We start from the raw sequence: 22,713 nt of genomic DNA on the forward strand, positions 1-22,713 counted from the left end.
GAGTATCTGGTCGTAAATGCACAGCACGGTGTCTTCTTCTTCGTAGTTGTCTTCATCTTGATCCTCTTGCCCTTGGTCTACGAACTTCACCATGGTCCTGGTGGATTTCCTGCGGCACACCTTCTCGTAGTGTCCTACGATCCCGCAGAACAGGCATTTGGCGCGAAACGCCGGGCACTTTCTGTCGTGAGCCTCATGCGCCATGCTTCCGCATCTGTAACAACTCCTTTTGTTATTTCCCGCCTATTTTCCTGGGGGTCCAGGATTGCCTTGCCATCTGTTCGGATTCTTCTGCGCCGTACCTTTTTACTTGCCTTCTCTCCGGGGCCCTTCGTCCTCTATCCTGTTCACCATTGGTCTGGCCACCGGCTCTTTTTTCGCCGCCTCGGCACAACGCTTTGCAAGTTCCACTTTCTTGACCGTCGCCATGACTTCCTTCAGCATGGTGTCACCGCTCGCCCATAACTTCTCCTGCACAGTTTTGCTCGTGGTGTGCATCACAATCTGGTCTTTGATAAACTCATCCTGGAATGCATTGTACCTGCACGTGGAGGCCAATTTCATCAATGCCGCTACGTATTCCTCGACTGATTCTCCTATCTCTTGTTTCCTTTGCTGGAAATTATATCTGTCGATTGCGGGCGAAAGTGTTCATTCAATTCCTCGATGGCGTGGGCGTAGACATCATCATTAGTACTTGCCCGTTGCTTGGGTACCAAGTTCTTGAAAACCCTGAGCTCCTCCGGGCCTAGGTTAAGCAGTAGTATTCGTTTCTTCCTCTGGCTTGTAAATCTCTCCTCGTTTTCATCCTCCAGCACTTCAATAAAGTTCTCTATGTATTCTCTCCAATCTTCCCACAGCATAAGGGGTTCCCCTGGTTTGGGTAGGAATGGAACCGGTGCCATAGCTGAAGATGTTTGGGCGCACATCCTTTCACGCTTTTCTGAGGGGTCAGTCCCACTATGGCTCTTGGGGCTGCCTGGCGAGTCGTCCTCCTCCTGTTTCTTCGGCTGTCTCTGGGGGCTTTTATTATCTTCCCCTTCGCCTTTCCCCGGGGTCGCCAGCTCTCCAGCCCTTGGGGTGTGAGGTTGGTGGGGTCCTTTACTGTCTTATCCCCTCCTTCAGTGCCCTCTCACCTTCTTCCGTGGCTGTGAGGTTCCCTTGTGTGAGTGGGGCTCTGCCACGCTCTCTGATGTCCTTGTCCAGCGGTTGGTGGTAGGTTTGGTTTGCTGAGCTGTACTGCTGTTCAGTCTGTGCTCCTGCCCAGGGCTCGGTGGTCGATTTTTTGCTTATGGGCTTTTTTTTTTTTTCACTTTGTAAATCCCTCACTCGTCGCCATTGTAACGTTGGTTGGGCCTTACAATGAAGACAGGAGCCGCTGATATAGTTTGCGTTCTTTTATTCTATTGTATGCATCAGAGAGCGCCGAGCCGCTGAACTTGCCGGCTCCGACACTCGCGCTCTTTCTCTCGGGATGCGCGCGCATCCCAGCATGGCCGCGGGCGTGCCACGTCATCGCGCTGCTCACGCCAGCTGGAACGCCAACTCTACACCAGAGGCCAATATTATGCATACACCTTTATTACTCTCTTGATAATCCTCGTTTGTTTTCTGAAACGTAATCGGGAAATTACATACGCAATGTCAACATGTCCTGTCCCTTTTGAGTTTACCTACAATGCTCCTTTCAGAGTTGTTTTCGATTTAAAAAAAAGTCCGGGGCCTCAGAGTTGACACCAGCAGCCGTGTTTTGAGCTCACCGCTCTGAACCGATTCATGCAATACACTTCCTATTGTCGTCACATCCGGTTTCTGACAGTTGCTCTACACTCGGATCCCCCTGAATACAATTACATGGAAACGTTTGCTGCCCTCGTCACTGCAAATCCTTGCAAAGACGAACTTGAGCACTACATAAGGTTTGTGGCGCCACTGTCAGTATTCGATAACGCTGTGCATTGAGTATCTCCCCCACCCCACAACATGTCACTTCCGGGTGCTAAACAGTTCGCGGATTACCAATTGCTGTCAGTGTTAGATTTCCCGATGTGGCGTCACTTCCGCTCCCTGACAGTTTCTGCACTCAGACCAGGCCTTACCACAGAGCGCACGCGCGACGGCCCTGGAAGTAGTCCTGGCAGTCAGGGGGTTAACCAACAGCGGAATAATCCTTCCCGGGGCCGCAGCGCTGCACAGTCACAGGCCGCGCGCCCCGTTGGGCTCTCCTGGATTTTTTTCTGTAGCTGAACACAACTCTTCTCCGCTAGGGAAGAATCCCGGAGACCACGGTGCCAACATTGGATGCAGAAACAAGAGCGCACAATCGAGGGCCATTCTGCAGTGTTCCTCCGCCGCACTACTTGTTCCCCGGGGTGTGAAGATGGCGACCTGAGGAGGTACCGGGAGGAGAGAGCGGAGCTGTGGACAGACCCCTCACGAACCCCCACCCCTGGCTAACCCGAAGCAAAACCTAGCAGCGCTCCCCGCGTATACGGGCCTACTCTTTGTCCGTCCGCTCCCCCCCTCCCCAGTAGCCCGCCATGCTGCCCCCGCCCCGGAGGATGAGGACGCGGGAGCCGGTGTGGAGCGGAGTGTAGAGGTGAGTTGCCTTGCTTAATCCCTCCGGTTTGCGGCTGTGCGCTTTCTTGTATTATTATATTGGTGCCCAGGCCCCTATCAATCTGGATCTTGGGTCATTTGAGACGGAGGATTTGCGGAATTCCTTGTGTAGCCACCTCAGTTTGTTAGAACACTGAACTAATCGGGACGAATCCTTCGCATCTGATCTAATGACATAATCTGAAGTTTCCCTTAAATGTCCATTATGTGCAGCAAGCTTCCCCAGTTCTTGTACAACACTTTTGTTTACACCACACCATACCCATTTATTGTCCCGTTGGGCTTCCTACTTTGCCTTTCTCTGTGTTGCAGCCACTCGCCCTGCAGCTGGCAGCCCTACACCCATGTTTTGGAGGTTGACACCCCTTAATCTGTGCCCCACCCCCCCTTAGTACAGCGGTTCCATTGCCCCTTGTGGTGCTCATGCATCTGTGGCATGGACTACTTGATACCCCATGTGCTGCAGTCAAACACCACCCGTTATCTACTCTTGAGTGCTGCATGTTACCTAACTTGATGCACCTACTGTTCACTACACTTATTCATCCCTTTGTTTATTCCTTCTTGCTGCGTTCTGACCCCACTTCTTGACGGGCCACCCCTTATGCTCATACTTGTCATTGTAATGTCCTTCGGTGCTGCTGACTTTTCCACCTTGGACAAACTCCCAAAGTGCTCCAGGCTGCCACCTTCATGCATCCACATTTTATTCGGGTAATGGGCAGCTATTTTAGGATACCCTCCCGCTTCATGTACCCAGTGTTTTTCATTGTGATGCTCCAGTCTAATATGTCACTCGCTTTAAGCCAAACACAGATACTGTATGGTAAGGTACGCAAGCTCACCAATCAAAGCACGTCACACTCTCAATGTCCAGTCACTAAGGACCTGAATTTTCGCAGTTATAGCCTACAACGATGTGCTGAGACAGTCCCATGCCCTTGAGAACTACGAGGCCAGACAAATGGCAGACATGCTGTACTAATACTGATTATATAATTTCTTGCAGTTTGTCCCTCCTTTCTTTTAGTAGACTTCCATCCAGTATGCTGGTGAACCCCACCCCATTTTACTTTGCTTGCTAATGCATGCTAATGCAGCGTGCCCCTACACGTGCTTAATCTGGACTCCGTTGTAGACCCACCCTTAACCATCTCCTCCGTGTGCTCAGTGTTGACTTTATCCTCGTAACGTGCTCATCATGTGCTCTAGGCTTTGCCATACTTGAGTGGAAGTAATATGCTAACCACTGACTGGTCTTTGTGTTGCATGCAACTTAACTTTTATTAGAATGTGTTTCGGAGGTGGTCATTTGTTTTTTTTTTAAGGAAGGGAGATTATATCTGAATAAGTGTGCTTTAAATTAGGAGCAGTTTTAAGTAGATACCAGTCGTATTTGAGCACTCTGTGCACATCTGAAATCGAACTGGGACGTTATTTATTTGTACCGCACCGCATACATTACACTGCCATGGCTGAGTACTGTGCACGAGTCGTACACTTCATACATGTTTGACGGTTACACTATTGTGTGGAAAAAATAAGTAAAAATGCATATCAGGTTGTGCTAATAAATACCATAGCAAAGTTGTCAGAAAAACATACCATAATGTCCCTTCCACACGACCTGAACTTTGCAAATATTTAAAATAAGAATGATCAGACTTTAAACTAATTAAGCTGTCCTTGATTCTCAACAGTTTGGTGGCCCCTCGTATAGTAAGTAAGACCTTTATATCATCCAGGTGCCCTTGTTTTGTGTGCGTTCTTTTGGGTCATGATCGTACTTCGGCAAACTTAATTTATTGGTTTTAACACCATTAACTAATCCCTGTCGCCGAGCAGGTAGAGCCACCACCTTTGCTGAGTTTAAGTTTCGAAAGAAGGTAGATCTGATATGATGCAGCATGACTAATTCTAAGGTTTCCCTATTTTCTGTGTATGTATGTGCGTTGGGAAAATTCTCGGTTGTATATAAAACCAAAACTCCGTTTTCTTGTATGCGGAATGCTAGTATCATCCGTTACGCCAGTAACGATAGTGCTTTTGGGACGCCCATTATTCACGATTTGAGGTCCATTACTATGTATTCGTGGACCTGAAAGCAAGAAAATACACAATGCTTGCATAAAAAGACTTGCCCTTTAACATAATACGACAAGTATGTAATTCATTGTCTTTATAAAGTTAACAGAGGCACACCCATAACTTTATTTTAATGTAATTCTGTAAACAAAACGTTTATAGGCCGAATTCAAGGTAGTAGAGTCCCACACGCCTTAGTAGCAAAATATAACCTTGACTACTAAATAAAACACCCAGGATTTTGACAGATGATAACGAGCAAATGGCTTTATGGGGCTAAATTGGATGTGTTTGCAGGAAATATTGCCTCTGAACATTTCTTATTAGAATGCTCATGTACTAGCGAAGGTAAAGTTGAGATTGATTGTTATGAAATATTTCCAAACACACCAATCGGTATTGTTCTTTAGAACTATCATGAAAAAACCCAAGCCTCATTCTGTTCTCGCAGTTCCACATGCTTTTTAATCACTTACTAACAAAATCGTATTCATCAAGGGAGGCTAGTCAATAAAGCAGGTACATCTTTCAGAGGAAAACTCAAGCGTACCGTTCCAAGCAGCTGCTCCAGATAGTCTGTTAAACATCCTACCTTGATAGAAAGAATACCTTTTTGAAAGCTTTTATTTCAACATTTATTGATTTCATTGGCCTGCAGGGGCAATTTTGTTCTTACAAGTGGGTGGAACCATAAATCATTACGTTATTTATTTCTCTAAGCACTCGTTCTATCGGAATATTTTCTTCCGAGTTGCAAAAGTCAGATTTAAAAAAAACTTTCATACCAGTTAACGTTCGTAAATTATACGTGCGTGACCTGCTTGATGAGCTCGTCATGACCACTTTGCCTATCATGGTTTGTATTCCATTTTTCTGACGCGACCCATGCTTTCTCTTGTAATCTTTTTTTTTTCTGTTAACATTGGGCTTCTTGTCCGCACAGACATTTTGATCGGTACTCCCAGAGTCGAGAGTTATGACTTTCCGTTCTGCGGTCTCCCCTTTGTCAAGATTAGTTTTTTTTTAACTCATGACCTGTATAAAGACCTTCTACCTTTAAGACCCCAGATAGGGTTTGTAAACAAAAAAAATCAATTTTTTGTAGTGTCTGTTGATCTACATAGTTGGACTTCAAAGTCATGGCTGTAAATGGAACATTAAATTGCTTTATGGAATTGTATGCCTTCATTAGTAGTTTAATCGAGAATTTAGCATGCTCACAGAGAAGACATACTTACCAAATATCTTATGAGGTCGCAAGTGAATCGTATTTGAAACCATTAACTTATGCATGCTATTCTTAGCAAATATCATGCTATTCTTAGCAAATATCAATCAAGCTTTCCCGTACTGCTTTGTGTTCAGAGCTGGCCAGTCCAAATTTGGTGGCATATCTGAGATCAGTTTACGCAGTCTACTCATAAGGTGTCTCAAAGATTACAAAATAGAAAAAATAGTGCAGGTTGAAGGCCTAAGCATTGAGCTACCAAATGTAATATACAGACACTGAATTGAGATAATTTGACTTTTTTAATGGCCTTCAAAGCAAATCCCTGTGTTCTGTCAAAATGAAAACAACTTCTTTTGACATTTTGGATGATTAATCTTTTAGGACGCATAACAAGTACCCATGCAGCTCAGCTCTAGGGTCCTCATTACCTTGCGTTTGATGCACAGGCCTTTTAGTTAATCAAGATCACAATTCGTAGTGCTTTGAACGAACTTTAACCTACAGCCTCTGATATTTCAAGTTGGGAGAACATTTGTCCAACAATTGGTCCAGCTTATCGTTCAAGTTAGGGCATTCTAGTTTGTAGCATTTGTAAGACTTCTCAAGGCGTGTACATGCATGCTTGAATGCTGTGGCCTTGATGTAATTCACTTCACCCGTGAAAGTAAGCAAGAAATATGAGTGTAGCAAAATAAAATCACAGTAGGAAAGTCGAGCAAGAATTGTCGCAATTTATGCAAGAGATTGGTACAGCGGCGATACTACAAAATAGGACTGGCTCATGTTAAGAAATGTAGCTTTAGCATACCATACTGAATAGGAAATATTGCATCCATAATACTAAACAAGAGATGTAGTGACAGTAGCATATTCAGTAATTTATATTGCAACTGTGGCTTACTTAGCAAGGAGTAATTTAGCTATACCATAAAAACAAAAATATTACACATATATTGGAATGTACTCAATATTGCACGTATAATAAACAATACTTTTTCCACTGTCACTGAGCTGGATATTGAATTGTCGCACTAAAAATAAACAATCTCACTAAGCAAGCAAAGTAACCACAACTGGTAGAGCAATGGCAGTATATTAGCTGGGAAATATCAGGTAATTGAGTATCCTTGACAATAGCATTTGTGACAACACTTTCTCGTTATGCAAGAACTACTGCAACTTATTAAGGAGTAAAAAAAACAATCCATATAAGTAAAAATATTGCTTGTATTGGCAAGGATTATTGTGACCATGTACTAAGCAAGTATCAACCATGACTGCTCCATTGTTAAGCCTCCTAAGAGCTATACAGAAAACAAATGTAGCCTGCTGTCTCCAATCAGTTAGCCACTTTCCGTTTTTGCATGGCTTGAGTTTCTTAACCTGTCCCAGCAAACAGTTCCGGAGCACACACCACGTTTTCCGACTATCTGATCTGATTAAAACATGGGGAAAATATCAGGGAACTAGAGGGGAAAATTTACCTCAGTTCCACCGGTTAACATGTTTCTAGCCCTAGCTATTCTTCAGCACCAAGAGTAAATTCTCCCTGATACCACTCTAATATCTTCCCTTAGTCAGGAAAAATCTTTGTGAGGACAGACAAATAATTAGATAAATACATATAGCACCAAATGGTGTTTGTATCAGGATAGTCTGTTGAAAAAATATTGGTTGCCTTCAAGTGGTATCATGAGACCGTGCGAAGGAGAAGGGACACCTCCAGTCACACTTTCATCATATGAGGTGTATTGAAGCAATGGTTCATCCACCAGAACCCTCCTATACACATTGGGTTGACTTTATCTCTTGCACAAAAGCCTAAACAGCACCTTTCTGTTTAGATGTAATTGTTAATGTACTTGTATAGTGCTTACAAACACTGACAAGGCTTTTCAGTAAAAACAAAAAAAATATTTGGGGTGAGAGCAAGCTACTCCAGAACCAGAGATTAGAAGGTAACTATTTTTTTTCCGTGTGCATTAATTGGGTTAGGTTTGTGCTTTTGATTTCATGCGTGTTTGTTAATTAGAATTCGGGGTAGGGATCGAATGACTGCAATGGATTCGAAAAGGGAGGTTTGCAGAAGGGATAGAATGATAGGAATTAAATTGAAAAGGGGAAGTAATAAGTGTTTCTGTAAACAGTGGTCCTGTGTGCTTCTTGGCTGCCTGGAATGGGTAAAATGGAGGGGTGAAAGGATGTTTGAGATGATGGAGGGAGGAAAATCGGAAGGATTTTTTAATGTTTTTTTTAATAGTAAAAGTGAGTTCTCTATAGCTCACGGATCGCGTATCAGAGCGCTTTACATGAGCACCAGTTGCGTTGCATAAGGACACATTCATTTTTGTTAGGCACAGGGTGATTTGCCCAGAATCACAGGATGTTAAGCGTAGTTTGCAAGACTCTAACCTTGTTCCCCCAGCTTTGAGGTCGACCGCCCTAGCCATTAGTCCACATCCTCTCCCCAATATATACGTGTGTGTGTGTGTATGTATACGTGTTGTGCTAAAACAATAAAAATTTGCACCATCTACCTTCATTCAGAACAGAAGTGCGACTGGAGGACGATTCTATCTATATATATATATATATATATATATATATATATATATATATATATATATATATTTATTACACTAATATAATAAAGAGAGAGCCCAAACCTTTGAGGCGGGTAATCTCAGGAACCACCGCACCAATCACAACACCCAATACAGCGTTGGAAAGGGCAGTTGCAGCAGAAGGACATAGGCTATGCAGACGCCCACCAAATACATTTAAAAGGTAAAAGAACCGTGCCAGCAAAGTAGTCCCTTGTGGGCGTGTCTGTGTTGTGCTGTGGGCGTGTGCTGGGGGCGTGACAAACGCTGGGGGCGTGTGGTACGTTCCGCCCTTCATGCCATGTCTCATATCGTGTGCTGTGGGCGAGTGCGGGGCACAGGATTATGGGGAAAAAAGCGAGCGTTTTGCCCAATATTTCATTTTTTCTTCCCAGGTTCTATACGTTCCAGCTCCGGTTGTCCACCCTGCTCCCTTTAAATACCCCTGCACCCCATAATCATAACCCACCCTTACTCCTTAAAATACCCCAACACCCTTAAACACTAACCCATCTTAACCCTATAAATATACCCTGTACCCCAAAACCCAAACCTAGCCCTAAACCCTCAAAAAAACCTGTACCCCAAAACCCAAACCTAGCCCTGAACCCTATAAATACCCCTGTACCTCAAAACCCAAACCTAGCCCTGAACCCTAAAAATACCACTGTAACCCAAACCTAGCCCTGAACCCTTAAAATACCCATGTACCCCAAAACCCAAACCTAGCCCTGAACCCTAAAAATACCCCTGTACCCCAAAACCCAAACCTAGCCCTGAACCCTAAAAATACCCCTTTACCCCAAAACCCAAACCTAGCCCTTAACCCCTTCCATGCTGATGATAGAACGGTTCCGTCATCAGCGTCGGTTGAGCTGTGCTGATGACGGAACCGTTCCGTCATGACTCCGCCCGCGCAAGGCAGTCAGCACAGGCGGGGAATAAGCCCCGCACGCAAGGGGTTAAAATACCCCTGTACCCCAAAACCCAAACCTACCCTAAAAATACCCCTATACCCCAAAACCCAAACCTAGCCCTGAACCCTAAAAATACCCCTGTACCCCATAACCCAAAACTATAACTGAACCCTTAAAATACCCAAACACCCAATACATATACCTCAGTAACCCAAAACATATACCCCTATACCCATACTTACTTTATCCAAACATAAAAAAAGCCACGCTTTTACCATTCATGCGTGGTAAAAGCATATAAAATGTAATTCCATGCGTTATAATGGCATTGCGGAGTCATGGTACTTTCGTAATGATGGTATGCGGAAAGAAAGTTGCGGAATAAGGGGTGTTTACCCTCCCCCGGTAAGTACATTGGTGGCACGGCGGCCCACATCTCCAGCAACATACTCATATTTTTTCACCACCCATTTGAAAAATGCACAGGTCTCTCATTGATGGCCAGCACCGACATACACTTTTAGACCCACCTCCCGCCACAAGTTCTAGAATTGCGAACTTTAGAGCTGGGGAGCTACGTTTGAATCTCTGCATCAGCTCAACATCCTGTGATTCCAGGCAAATCGCTTTGTCTCCCTGTGCCTACAACAAATGAATGTGTTCTTCTGTAATGTAAATTGTGCTCATGCCATGTTGTCGAGTTCGCGCTATATAATATTGCAATGAAAAATAAAGTAGGGAAACTCAAGTTCACACACTACTGAACGCGCACTCTTAAGTGCATCAGCAGTGCACTGTAAATTGGAGCGTTTCACAGGCCTGTCACAGATAAGAAATGCTATCAAAATGAAATCCTACAAAACAATATACTACTGTCCGGCAGCAATTCATATCCGGACAACGTCGGGACGGGCTGCTAGTGTATATATATATATATATATATATATATATATATATATATATATACGCGCTTAGTAAAATTAGGTTTGCTTGATTAAACACCTCTATATAAATAGCCATATGCACATTGAACCAGTAATTTTGACATGGTTTGCTGTCCACATTAATCTTGTTGTATATTAAAAAATGGTTTTAAATAGCTATAATAAACCTACATACACATGCCTCTTATTGTAGTTATTAGTAGCAGGCACAACCCTCTATATATGCACCTATATGTATGTAGAAGCAGCAGTTTTGACTTGGTCTGATATATACATGTATAATGTAATATAGATTTTTCTTATATACATGTATCTACATGCAACTGGAGGCATATTTCAAAGTACTATGATGTGTACTTGTATAATGACAGCACTCTTCCATACTGTGAAGAGTATAACTTGTCTGATTATATTCTTTTGGTAAATTCTTGAGTTGTGACTATAGTTGACATGTGGGGAAGAGCCAGCTATTGACTAATCTTCTGAAATGGAGATGGTGGTCTATGGATCTTATGTTTGAGATTTGGCTGTTAGAACAGAGAACGATGTTCCTGAGATTTGGCTGCTAGAACAGAGAACGATGTTCCACCCATGGTTTTTTCCTTGTATTTAGTAATTGTAAGGCGGAGAGCAAATTATTGAGATTAGGTTCCTTTGTATGTATTTGTTGATTTACTTCCAGATGAAAGTGGTCCTTTTCCATGTATTGCATTTTGTGTGATACAAAGCAGCTTGAAGGAGGATCTCATTCAACTGGTAACCAGTATATCGCCCTCCAAGCAGATGTGTGCTGGTAGCTTTAGATAGGAGCAGTCTAGGGGCAGTGTTCTGAGTTCTTTGTACTCTTCTCATATTTGACAAAGGTAAGATGTGAAAGTTAGCATAGTCCAGTTTTGATAGAACGAGAGATGACAGTTTGAACCTTGTGTGGGAAGACGCATCAGTGTTTTCTTTGTGAGAGAACCTGCTTTGGCTACCTTATTCACTTGTGGATTCATTGACAGTTGTGTGTTTATGTTAATTCCAAGGAGTCGTAGCCACAGGTGAGTATATCAGTTTTATAGGCGTTCAATTTGAGGTGTCTCCATGTCATCCATTGCTCAGCAGCCCATAGGCAGTAGAAGATTATTGCTATTTTAATGTCCTTTTGGGCTTTCCCATTTCAGAGTTATCTGTGTAGTTTTAGCAGATGATGTTAAACTCATTGATCAGATCTGGTAATGAAGTCATGTAGATGTTGACCAGCCTGACTGTGGTAATTGATCCTTGAGGGACTCCTGCTTTAATGTTGTGTGGTTTAGAAGAGAATTGGGGATTATATTTTATAATTGTTCTGTTAGGTAGGATGTGATCCAGATTAGAACTGTGCCCTCTATTCCGGCTTCCTTAAGTCTTTGGTTGAGTGTATAATGGTCCCACTGTGTTGAAGGTAGCTGAAAGGACCAAGTGAAGAAAGGTTGCGACTCTGTTCTGGTCCAATTTGTTTTTAAGGTCATCCCAGATAGAGATTAGGGCAGATTCAGTGCCTCTTCCTGGGCAGAATCCAGTTGGAGGTAAGAAAGAATGGGATTGTCTACAATGAATAATGACATCCGGGTTTAAAGCTGTTTTTCGCTATAAGCTTGCCTAGAAATGGTCAGTTTCAGTTTGCTATGGATCTGTAGTTTTCAGAATGTGTAGACTTTCATTAGAATTTACCCTGAACCTTTTTGGGATATTGTACTAGTGCCTCTCACTCTAACCCGGCTGTTCAATAAAATGTATCATTTTGCTGTAGTTTTCCTGTTCAGAATGTGCAAAAGGAGTTGCCCTGCCCCCACATGTGTAGTTTCTTCAAACAAAATTTTGACTGGCCGATCCTGATGTCTGATCTCGTCCCCTCACAGAACCCATCTCTGCAGTAACTGTCTCCACATAAGTGGATCCATTACCAGGTCACAGAATAAATAGCTGGACTGACCATCACACTTGAACCTCATCTATTTCATCCTCCGCCTTAACATGTCTGGATCAAGCCCTCTTGCTGCATTGGGAGACTTAAGATGTGGAGATTAGATAACCCAGTGTTCCCTAGGCACTACACATTGACTTCCAGTTGTTGAATTGGAGTTAACAGTGCAATTCTGAATCTCCTATGAAAGTTAGTGGTTGTATCCCAGTTCCTCCACTGCCTGAGCAACCTTGAACTGCCTTTTATGGTTGTCCATTCATGTTCTTTTGGTACCCATTGAGCTGTTCTGAAGCACCTCCATTTTGGTAGCTGTTACATTAACTTTTTATTAAAGTAGGTACCTGAAATGCATTATGAACTGCTTTAATGAGAACTTGCTCAGTGACAATTTGTTTTCTAGCATTCGCAACAACAATATTAAGGACCTGGAGGCTGGGAATATGCTTCTTTCTTTACTGTCAAAACCACAGCAGGCAATCAATATTGATAAACAAAATTACAAATCCCTTGTGTATTAAACACCCCTACCCTTCTTTTCCACACCACCAACCCTAACTCCTCCATGCCCATAAAATCGAGAAACACATTCTTGCTGCCTTTTTCTTTGTGAGGCAAGTTCATTCACCAGCAACGATGAAGACAAACAACAACTGTAAGATCAGCAACATAACCATGAATGTCCGCACGTCAGGCTGCAGGTCACCAACAGCCATAGCCACCACTACCTTCATAATCGGGGTGGATACATCAAAATAATACAGAAGTACCAACAATACATATAAACCAGTCTGCCAGTAATATTCAATAGTATTCTCTCTACCATAAACACAGGGTGGGATAATCCTCGCCTCCGTGACCTCAATAGAATCGATGAATCTTCTTGCAAAAGCTTTTTCAAAAAATATTTTTATTCTCTGTCGGGGCTGGAGGCTCCAGTTATGTGTGCATAGCAATACCTGGTTTATCATATAACTGCTAAAATGTTGAATCTGATGATGTACTTGAGCCGAGAAACAAAGGAAGAGACTAAGAGGTCATAGCTCCACAAGCAGGGTGCACCCCAAACCTGTTACTATCTATATGTGCCTTGGCCATAATCTATCGTACCCACCGTAACAGAGTTGAGGTCGCCACAGGCATAAAAGGTTTTTGCACAGCAATTAAAAGTTTACCATTAGAATAAGTACACAGTAATTTAGAACAGTTCTCATAAGTTCTTAAACATTGTACCACAAATAATTTTTTTATCGTGAGTAACAGCTTGGATAATCAATAAACTTGGAAAACGTTTTTTTGTATGTCTAGAGATGGCAAATGAGACTCCCTCTGGAGTGAATACCTGTTAAATCAATCGCATGAATGTCTGAAACTCTCCAGGCAAAGCAACATAGTGAGCTTAGCAGACAGTTGCTTCCCACTCATTGTCCTGCCATCTCTGAAGCAACCTCTATATCAAATTGATGTCCCATAACTGCTCATAATGAAGCTTAAGAGGATTGGACATTGTAATACCCTTGAGCTGTTTGCAAACCAATGAGTGAACCCCAGCCGGTTTACCATCAATATGAGAATGACCAGACGAGACAGTTGATCCTACTTTTTTCATTGCCTTGTAACTAGGCTTGTCCAGCTCCCTCAGCCAGGAATTTTAAGATATCTTCCAAACCTTCTGCCATGGGATCCATATCCTGTTCCACAAAATAGCGCATTTAGATCCTCCAAGTAGCCTTAAATCACTTGCGAGTGGACGGGCACATTCTCGTTGGAGGTATGTAAAAGTTTGCCTTGCAATTCTTGGAACAAAACAACGTTGCCGTAAACGTTCCACACCATGAGAGGTAGACAGTTTTGCAACATCAGCGGATGAAGGTCTGTTAGTGGATCCTACAGAATTTCTGGGAACATTGGAAGAGCCTCTGAGAGGGCAATCGACTTTTGATGAAGAACCGGGAACCATGGTTGCACCTTCCAAATTGGGGTCACCAGGACCACCTTGCCAAGTCTCCTCTCCTGCACCTCCACTTACGATCATGTGAATGACGGAAAGGTGTACAACTGCCCCTTGGCTCAGTCCTCTAGAAACGTGTCTGTTCGTGTGAACGGATCTGGCCTCCTACTGAAGAAAACCAGAAGATGGTGATTCAGTCTGTACACAAACAGGTTGGCCCCATCATTGCTAGAGAGCAGTATGAATCTGCTGAAACATGCGGGGAACAGACTTGGATAGGTTGATGACGAAGCCCAAATCCTGAAAAAGATGAATTGTAAAAGGCAAGTGATCCAGAATAAGAACATGTGAATCATGTCGTCCAGATGAATAACTAATCTCATGCCCTTCACTCTGAGTCTCTGCATCGCAGGCCTCCTCAGCTTGGTGAAGCACTAGGGAGCTGACGAGACCGAAAGGGAGAGCTGTGTATTCGTACCAATGATCCCGCTTTTGAAATTGTATGAACTCTTGTGATGTGGATAGATCGGTACTCTAAGATAGACGTCAAGACGGACAATCCAGTTGCCCTCATCAGCAGATCTCTTTGCAAGTGTATCCTTCCCATTTTGAAATTCCTGTGGACCACCCAGTGATTGAACTAATTGAGTTTTAAAACCAGACAGTGACCCCCCCCCCCCCCTTGCTTCTATACACGTAAAACTGTACTGCAAAAACCTCTGCGGTGAGAGCACGCAGTGCAAATCTCACCATTTGCGAAGAAGCTCATAAATCTCTGAATCTAAGAAGGTAATTTCTTGTTAGCAGGGAGAGGCAAAGAAGTTGAGGGGGAGTCAATTGAGACGGAGTACTAACCAGCTCTAAATAGAAATCCATAACTCTCACGAACCCACAGGCCGTGGGTTATCTGTCGCCAATTGTGAACAGATGTTGGAGCTCCCCCCACCCAGCTCCCAGTGCACTTGAGATAAAGGAATAATGCTTACTGGTGAAACTGGAAGATGGGGAGTCCTGGAAGTACCACCTGAAAAAGCCCCTGCTCTATCTGCCTCTGGATAAGTGTGACTAGGATGGGATGAAGCCTGCTCTCCTGGTACCATCTTGCTAGCTTCCACTCCTGCGTGACACAAATCCTTGGAAAGAGAGTCGCCTGTTAAAAGGTCCCTGCTTTGCTTGGCCCCGGTAAAAAGGTTTGTATGAAAAACTTTCTGACACCTGAGCTTTGGCAATTTTTTTCAACACCTTCACAGTCCTTGGCAGACTTATTGCAAAGAGGAGGCTATCAGCGTTTGGACCAGCAGTGGCCAAGTTTACCACCTTGGCATCGATGGGCACAGGCAAGGATTTCCTGCGCCCTAAGGAGACAGCACAGTTTATTTCCCAAGAGGCAAATGGTCTATTTTAACTGGCCTGTCAGGATCTCCGTATCTATTGTGGCACCAGACTCTTTTCCCCTAGAGCCTTGCTTTCCATGCCCCATGAGTACCCTTTTTTGGGTCCTTGGCATATTTCTTCAAAGAAGGTTAACATGCGGGGGTCTTAGATTTTTTTTGGGGGGGGGGTTGTTATAGGCTGTCTTGCCCAGGAGGTCAGGTCTGGGTCAGTCTGCACATAGGATTTTACCTCTTTATCAAATCTCTTTCTGAGTTGGTGCTGCATATACTCTGCCATAGCCAGGACAGGAGTCTAATCAGAGGCCCTAGGGTGGACTGTGTCCTTGCGGGCAAATTGAAAGGAGTTGGAACCGCAGGGCCCTGGTAGCACTTTGAGGAGTTCACAGGGTTTCGTTATTCTTCTTCCTGATAGGCCCAGGCGGATCAGAGCGTGAGGAGGAAGAATCTGTGTCTGAAGCGCCCTGGGGAGATTTCAGGAGAGGGGACTGGAAGAGTCACGAACACTATATCGATGAGCCCAGTCCTAGGCGAGTTGAGCCAGGACATCTACATGAGGCCAGTTCTGTGAATTGGAAGGATCCTCCCTATGAGTAGAGGAAAATCCCTGAGCCGAGGTGGAGGGACCGGAGGCTGATTTCTTAATTTTGGGCATGATCCAGTTGGTTGGTATAGGAAGGAGCTCCGAAGCCATGGCTTATTTACCGATTTCTGAACACACAAATCTATAGCCGCCACAAGACCATACGCCAAGTAGCATTCCCCCCTCCTATTTAAATGATCCGTAGTTGGCAGAATCAAAAATTTGCTAGCATTCGCGACAAGAATTTTCAATTCTATTAAGGACACGGAGGCGAGGATTATGCTTCTCAAACTTTACTGCATCAACACAGCAGCCAATGAAAATATATTATTTTCTCAAGTAAACAATAAATTACTACATTTCCCATGAACATCATGGTTATAGGCACGCCCCCACAGTCCATAAGAACCCCTTGCGTGCACATCACTTCCTCTTTCTTTGAGGCGATAAGTCCATAACGAACCAAACAAATCAGTCCATAACGCGAACCAAACAAATCCTCCAACGTGGAAGAAGAACTTCAGATTGTCATCTCGACGTCAGTCGTCTGTCAGTCCGACTTTTTCTCAGCTCCTGAAATAAAGGAAATAACACCACCGTAATCACTGAAAAAATGGGTGGGTAAGCGTTTGATATACAATACATTACGCCGGGTGGGATAATCCTCGCCTCCGTGTCCTTAATAGAATTGAAAATTCTTGTCGCGAATGCTAGCAAATTTTTGATTCTATTACAGGACCGGAGGCTTCAGATTATGCTTGGTTTAACGCTGAGTAAACACAACAGAAGTAATGTCACCCACCGGCTTATAATAAAAGGTTTTAAATGTCGATTCAGACGACCAATCTGCACAACGCATGATATCTTGAATACTGGAACCTAAACCATATGATTTGGACGCCATAGCGCCTCTCACAGAATGAGCACCAAAAAGTTGCGTATCTACACCAGCTTCTTTCATCACATCACGAAGCCATCTCGCTATTGTGGCTGGCACCACTGGTTTAAAGGGTTTTTTAACAGCAAGTAACAATTGATTACAACCCTGCGGCCGCAAGGCCTTAGTACATTCCTCGTAACATTTTAAGCATCGAACCACACATAATTTTTCATTTGCAGGAAAAGCATTGTATGAAATATGTCTCGATAAAGTTTTTGTGCGACCTGTAATATGAAAAGAAACCCCTTCCGGGGAAAACACTCTACCTGCAACGTTGAGCGCTCTCACATCAGAAGTCCGCCTGCAAGATGATAAGCACAGCAACATAGCTAGCTTTGCCGACAATTGCTTTCTAGAAAGAAGATTATTGACCGGCCATTTGTTGAATAAATCCAGAACCAATGATACATCCCATAACCCAGTATATTTGGGTTTGGGCGGGTTGGTGACCCTGACGCCCTTTAGGAGTTTGCATACCATTGGATGCATACCTACCGGTTTCCCGTCAATCTGCTTATGACCCGCCGAAATTGCTGAACGGAAGTTGTTCACCGACTTGTACGCCAGGCCGACCCCCGCCTATTCGGTTAGAAAGTTCAAAATGTGGGACAACTCTGCCCCCACGGGATCCAGGTGTCGTCCCAAGCACCAATCCACCCAGCCTTTCCAGGCCGAGGAATAACGCTTCCTGGTGGAAGGTGCCCATGCCTGCTTGATGAGCTCGGCAGCCTGTCCCGAAATGCCTGGCAACTGCCACTGTTGCCTGAAAGCCTCCATGCCATCAGCGACATCCTGCCCTCTACTAGTAACGGGTGTTGTTCCTGTTGAGGGCCCTGCAATAACCAACTCGAGTCCGGGAGCATCCTCGGGCTGTCGCAGCTCCACTAAAGGAGCTTGGGAAACCACGCCTGTGACGTCCACCACGGCGTCACCATGACAATTTCCGCTCTCTGTTTGATCACTTGCGTCATCCCCCTGGGGATCAATAAGAACGGGGGAAAGGCATATTGGGTCCCCCGAGACCAGTCTTGAAGAAAGGCATCCGTCGCCGCTGCCAATGGATCCGGTTTCCAGCTGAAGAACCGGGGAATTTGAAAAGTCAGCCTGGAGGCAAACAGGTCCGTCTGAAACGGTCCCCACGTCTCCTGCAGCCAATGGAAGACACGAGGGAACAGCTTCCAATCGCTGTAATCCCTCAAGTGCCTGGAATTCCAGTCCGCTACTTGATTGGCCTGGCCCGGAATATATTCCGCTATCACCGATATTTGATTCTGTAGACAATAGTGCCAAAAATCCTTGGCTATCTGAACAAGCATGGATGACCTCGTGCCGCCCAACTTGTTGATGTACCTCACCGCCGACACATTGTCCAGGCGGAGGAGGATGCAACAGGATGTCTGCTTCGGGGATAACGTGCGAATCGCGAACGACCCCGCCAGCAGTTCTAAACAGTTGATGTGCATCTCAAGCTCTTGAGCCGACCATCTGCCGCCTGTAGAAACCTCTCCACAGCGCGCGCCCCAGCCCCACCGGCTGGCGTCGGACTCGATTACTACCTCTGGTTGGGATCCAAAGATCGCCCTGCCGTTCCATGCGTCTACGTGACTGAGCCACCACTGTAGTTCTGTCCGTACCTCTTCCGACAGAGGGACCGAGTCGGTATAAGAAAGGCCTCTTTGAAGGTGTTGGATCTTGAGTCGTTGGAGTGCTCTGTAGTGCAACGGCCCCGGAAATATGGCCTGAATGGACGATGCCAGTATACCCACAACTCTGGCCAGCGTCCTGAGGGTCACCACTTGTCTGTCTAGCAACTTCCTTATTTCCTGTTTCAAGTCCCGCAACTTGGCCTGAGGCAGACGTAGTTGCGAGGTCTGGGAATCGATCATGAATCCCAAGAAGTCTATCATTTGTGTCGGAGACATCACTGATTTCTTCAGATTGATCACAAACCCTAAACTTTGCAGCAAGGCTGTAGTCCTGGTCCGATGTCGTGAAAGACTGACCTGGTCCTGCGCCATGATCAAGATGTCGTCTAGGTATATAATTAGTCTTATTCCCCGTTCCCTGAGGAATGCTACCACCGGCTTCATCACCTTTGTAAAGCACCATGGAGCCGAGGAAAGACCGAAGGGAAGAGCCGAGTATTCGTAACACTGGTTCTCCCACATGAATTGTAGAAACCTGCGATGAGGTGGAAAAATCGGTATAGATAGATATGCATCCTTGAGGTCTAGGCGTACGAACCAATCCCCTTCCTGCAGCAAGTCTGCCAGGAGGTGAATACCCTCCATCTTGAAATGGTTGTACGTCAAGTATTGGTTGAACTCCCTGAGGTTTAGCACTAACCTGTTGCCGCCCCCTTTTTTCTGGACAAGGAAGACGTTGCTGAGGAAAGTACGGGGACCCTGTCTGCAACGAGAGATCGCCCCTTTCTTCAGTAAATCTTCCACCTCTTTGCTTATAAAACTGCGCTCTTGTAGGGAAAAATGGAGAGGTGGAGGGGGAAACGCCTGCGCTGGGCTGGAGTAGAACTCCAGGCGAAACCCCTGAACCGTTTGTAGCACCCACGCATCCTGCGTCAAAGTCCGCCACTGCGCCATGCAATGCTGCGTGCGCCCCCCCAATGGAAGAAGGGAAACATCTGTGGCACTCACCGGTATTCTGGTGTGATTTGAAGCTGGCTCTATTGTTTCCCGACTGGAAACGTCCTCGGTTGAATTTCCTCTTGGACGGGTAGAAAGTGCCACCACGGGTGGAGTCCCACTCCCCACGTCCGTGGCCAAAATCACCACGCTGGGAGCCTTGCTGGTATCCTCGGCCTGACGAGCGACCCCCGCCTCTTCCGGCCCTGGTGAAAACCCCCTGTGTAAGGGCTCTCTTAATTCCACTTTGGGCTTTGTCCAGGGCAGTAAAAGTACTGACGTACTTTGTGACGTCCTTTACAAACCTATCTCCAAAAAGGAAACCTCCGGCCAGAGGTCCCGGCTCCGCATCTGCTAGCTCCGTCAAATTGCTGTCCATTCGGAGCAATAGAGATTTGCGCCTCTCCGAGGAGATCGCGCAGTTGGCGTTGCCAATCAGGCAAATGGCGCGCTGAGCCCAGCCCACCAGGATATCCGGGTTCACTGTCCCTTGACCTTCTTTGGCTTTCAAGGCCATTTCCAAGATTTTTGCCAGGGGCCCCACGACATCTAACATTTTGTCTTGGCAGCCCCGCCAAGCCCTGTCTAATCCCCTTTTGGGGTCCTTGGAGAATTTCCTCAAGAAGGTAAGCATACTTGCGTCAATCTCGGGAGTGTCTGCAACTCCGTCCGGGAGCTCAGGGCGTGGACATTCTGACCGCAAGCGGTTTCGAACTTCTCTACCAAAGCCCTTCCGTAGATTCTCGTGCAAATACTCAGAGACCGCCGGTGGCGGGATCCAATCCGAAGATCGGGGGTGGACTATCTCTGAAGGGTCAAAATTAAATGTCCTGATCCTGTCCTCAGCCGGCTTAGGATCAACTCTGGCTTTCTTCGGGGGAGGAGGGAGTTCCTCCGATGCATCGGTATCGGTCCCCGTGTCCGTGTTAGTAGTGGTAGTGTCAGTGTCCACAGAGATAGGGCGTTTAGCCTTGGTCTTGCCACCCATATACTGGGAACTATATGACTCTTTCGGCGGCAGAGAAGCCAATGATTGAGCGTGCGGCCATTGAATTGCGTCTGCTGAGTCCGCCGCGGAAGAAGTGGCTGCCTGCTTCCTCCTCTTCTTATCCCCATAACCGTGACGTTTAGCAAAACCTTCCAGTTGCTTTCGAATGGGTCGTAGTGCCTCCGCAAGTGCCTGCTGCACAGTCTGTGGGACTTTCGTCTCCATAGCTTTATTTACTGAAGCCTGGACCGAGGCATCCAATGCTTCGACAATATTGTCCTCAAGGACAGCCTCCTGCTGTCCATCCATAATTTCCTCTCCATCATTGTATTCCTCATCAGGATATTTCACCCAACCTTCCATGGTGAAGGCACACAACCTGCAAAGCAGTCCAATAAATAACACTGGGTGTAGTGGGGGTAGTGGGGGTGGGTCAGCCCAAGCACACAGAATAATTAGGCAACGTTTCCCAAACCCCCTCAGCAATGCTGTAATCAGAAAGGATCAAAGATCCTGGCCCTGAAATACCTAGAGCGTGTGCGCACTCTGGGCCAAATATTTTACAACCAGTCGATCTATTGAGGCTGGTGATCACACAGGGGTTCCAACCGGAATGAGGAGAGCGCGAAAATGCGCTGTCTGAATGCCGAGGAGTCGGAGCGAGGCGCGCCGCCCAAACGCTACCAAAAACCTACTAAAAGATAGCCCAAATTGGCAGCGTTTGGGCGCGCGCGTCGACCGAGAGCCACCCGGCCTGAGCGTCAGGGCCGACTAGGGAAGCCTCTGCGCGCCTCTAAGGCTGCCGGTACCGGGCTCCGTGAACAACGCGGTGGACCCCTGCCGGTCAAGGACCGTAGCAATCGGCGCTCCTTAGGCGCGATGTCAAGCGGGCAGAGCCCGATCGGCGGCAAGGAAAAGTGGTTCTCAATCAACAAAACGAGCTAAGTGCTGTAGCGCTCGCAAGAGCCCACACGTAAACATTTAGAACAACAGCAATAACACAGCATAAAAACACATTAAACGGAGCGTTTGGCTCCAAGTAAACAAACGCCCTGAACGGGACAATCAGCAATATTTAAACCCCACAGGGAAGAACCCAAACACAAGCAGAGTGAGGGGACCCAAGGGGAGGTGCACTTAACTCTGGCTTGAGCAGCAAAGAAAGAGGAAGTGATGTGCACGCAAGGGGTTCTTATGGACTGTGGGGGCGTGCCTATAACCATGGTGTTCATGGGAAATGTAGTAATTTATTGTTTACTTGAGAAAATAATATATTTTCATTGGCTGCTGTGTTGATGCAGTAAAGTTTGAGAAGCATAATCTGAAGCCTCCGGTCCTGTAATAGAATCATAGAGCTCCCTGTCAGGGATGTTTAAATATGAAGGCCCTTTACACTCAGTGATCAAGAAGGGTAAACCACCCCTAACAGCCAGAGGCGTGGAAAGCGTCCCTCAGGCATAGTATACACCACAATTTTTGCAGCCCCCAACAAGGCCCTGTATGTAGCGGCATCTGCGAGAGGCAAAGCCACAGGCTCCAAAGATTATTGCAACCGCAATTCAAATAAGTAAATCTTGCCAGGTAAATAAGAGGTAACATCCGAATCGTGGCGTAAGAAATTCCCAGATGTTAGGGGGAAGACTGGCCTCCTATTGTTACAGCCCGGAGAAAGACGTCTGCAGCCATGCTCAACCGCTGCAAAGGAGGAGCTGGAATGTAAAGAGTGGTCCGAGACACATTCAACATAAACTGATTACTATTATCATCAATCATGTGTTGTACCAACTATAACACTGGTGTATACCTGAGAGAAATCACTAACACCTTCCAATTGCATACATAATATGAATGCATGTGTTCGTTCAGAACAT

At 45.5% G+C, this 22,713-nt stretch overlaps 1 protein-coding gene across 4 annotated transcripts in view; it reads left to right on the forward strand.

Moving 5' to 3' along the window:
- Nucleotides 1-2,102: 2,102 nt before the first annotated feature.
- The window catches only part of KMT2D (lysine methyltransferase 2D), a 1,692,256-nt gene continuing 1,671,645 nt past the window's right edge, over nucleotides 2,103-22,713 (forward strand). For all 4 annotated transcript variants that reach the window (XM_086963706.1, XM_086963708.1, XM_086963710.1 and 1 more), the window contains exon 1: nucleotides 2,103-2,599. The gene's annotated coding sequence lies outside the window, so the exon portion shown is untranslated. The remainder of the gene's footprint in view (nucleotides 2,600-22,713) is intronic.

The sequence above is a fragment of the Lissotriton vulgaris genome, chromosome 1_1, assembly GCF_964263255.1.
Source record: "Lissotriton vulgaris chromosome 1_1, aLisVul1.2, whole genome shotgun sequence".
NCBI lineage: Eukaryota > Metazoa > Chordata > Amphibia > Caudata > Salamandridae > Lissotriton > Lissotriton vulgaris.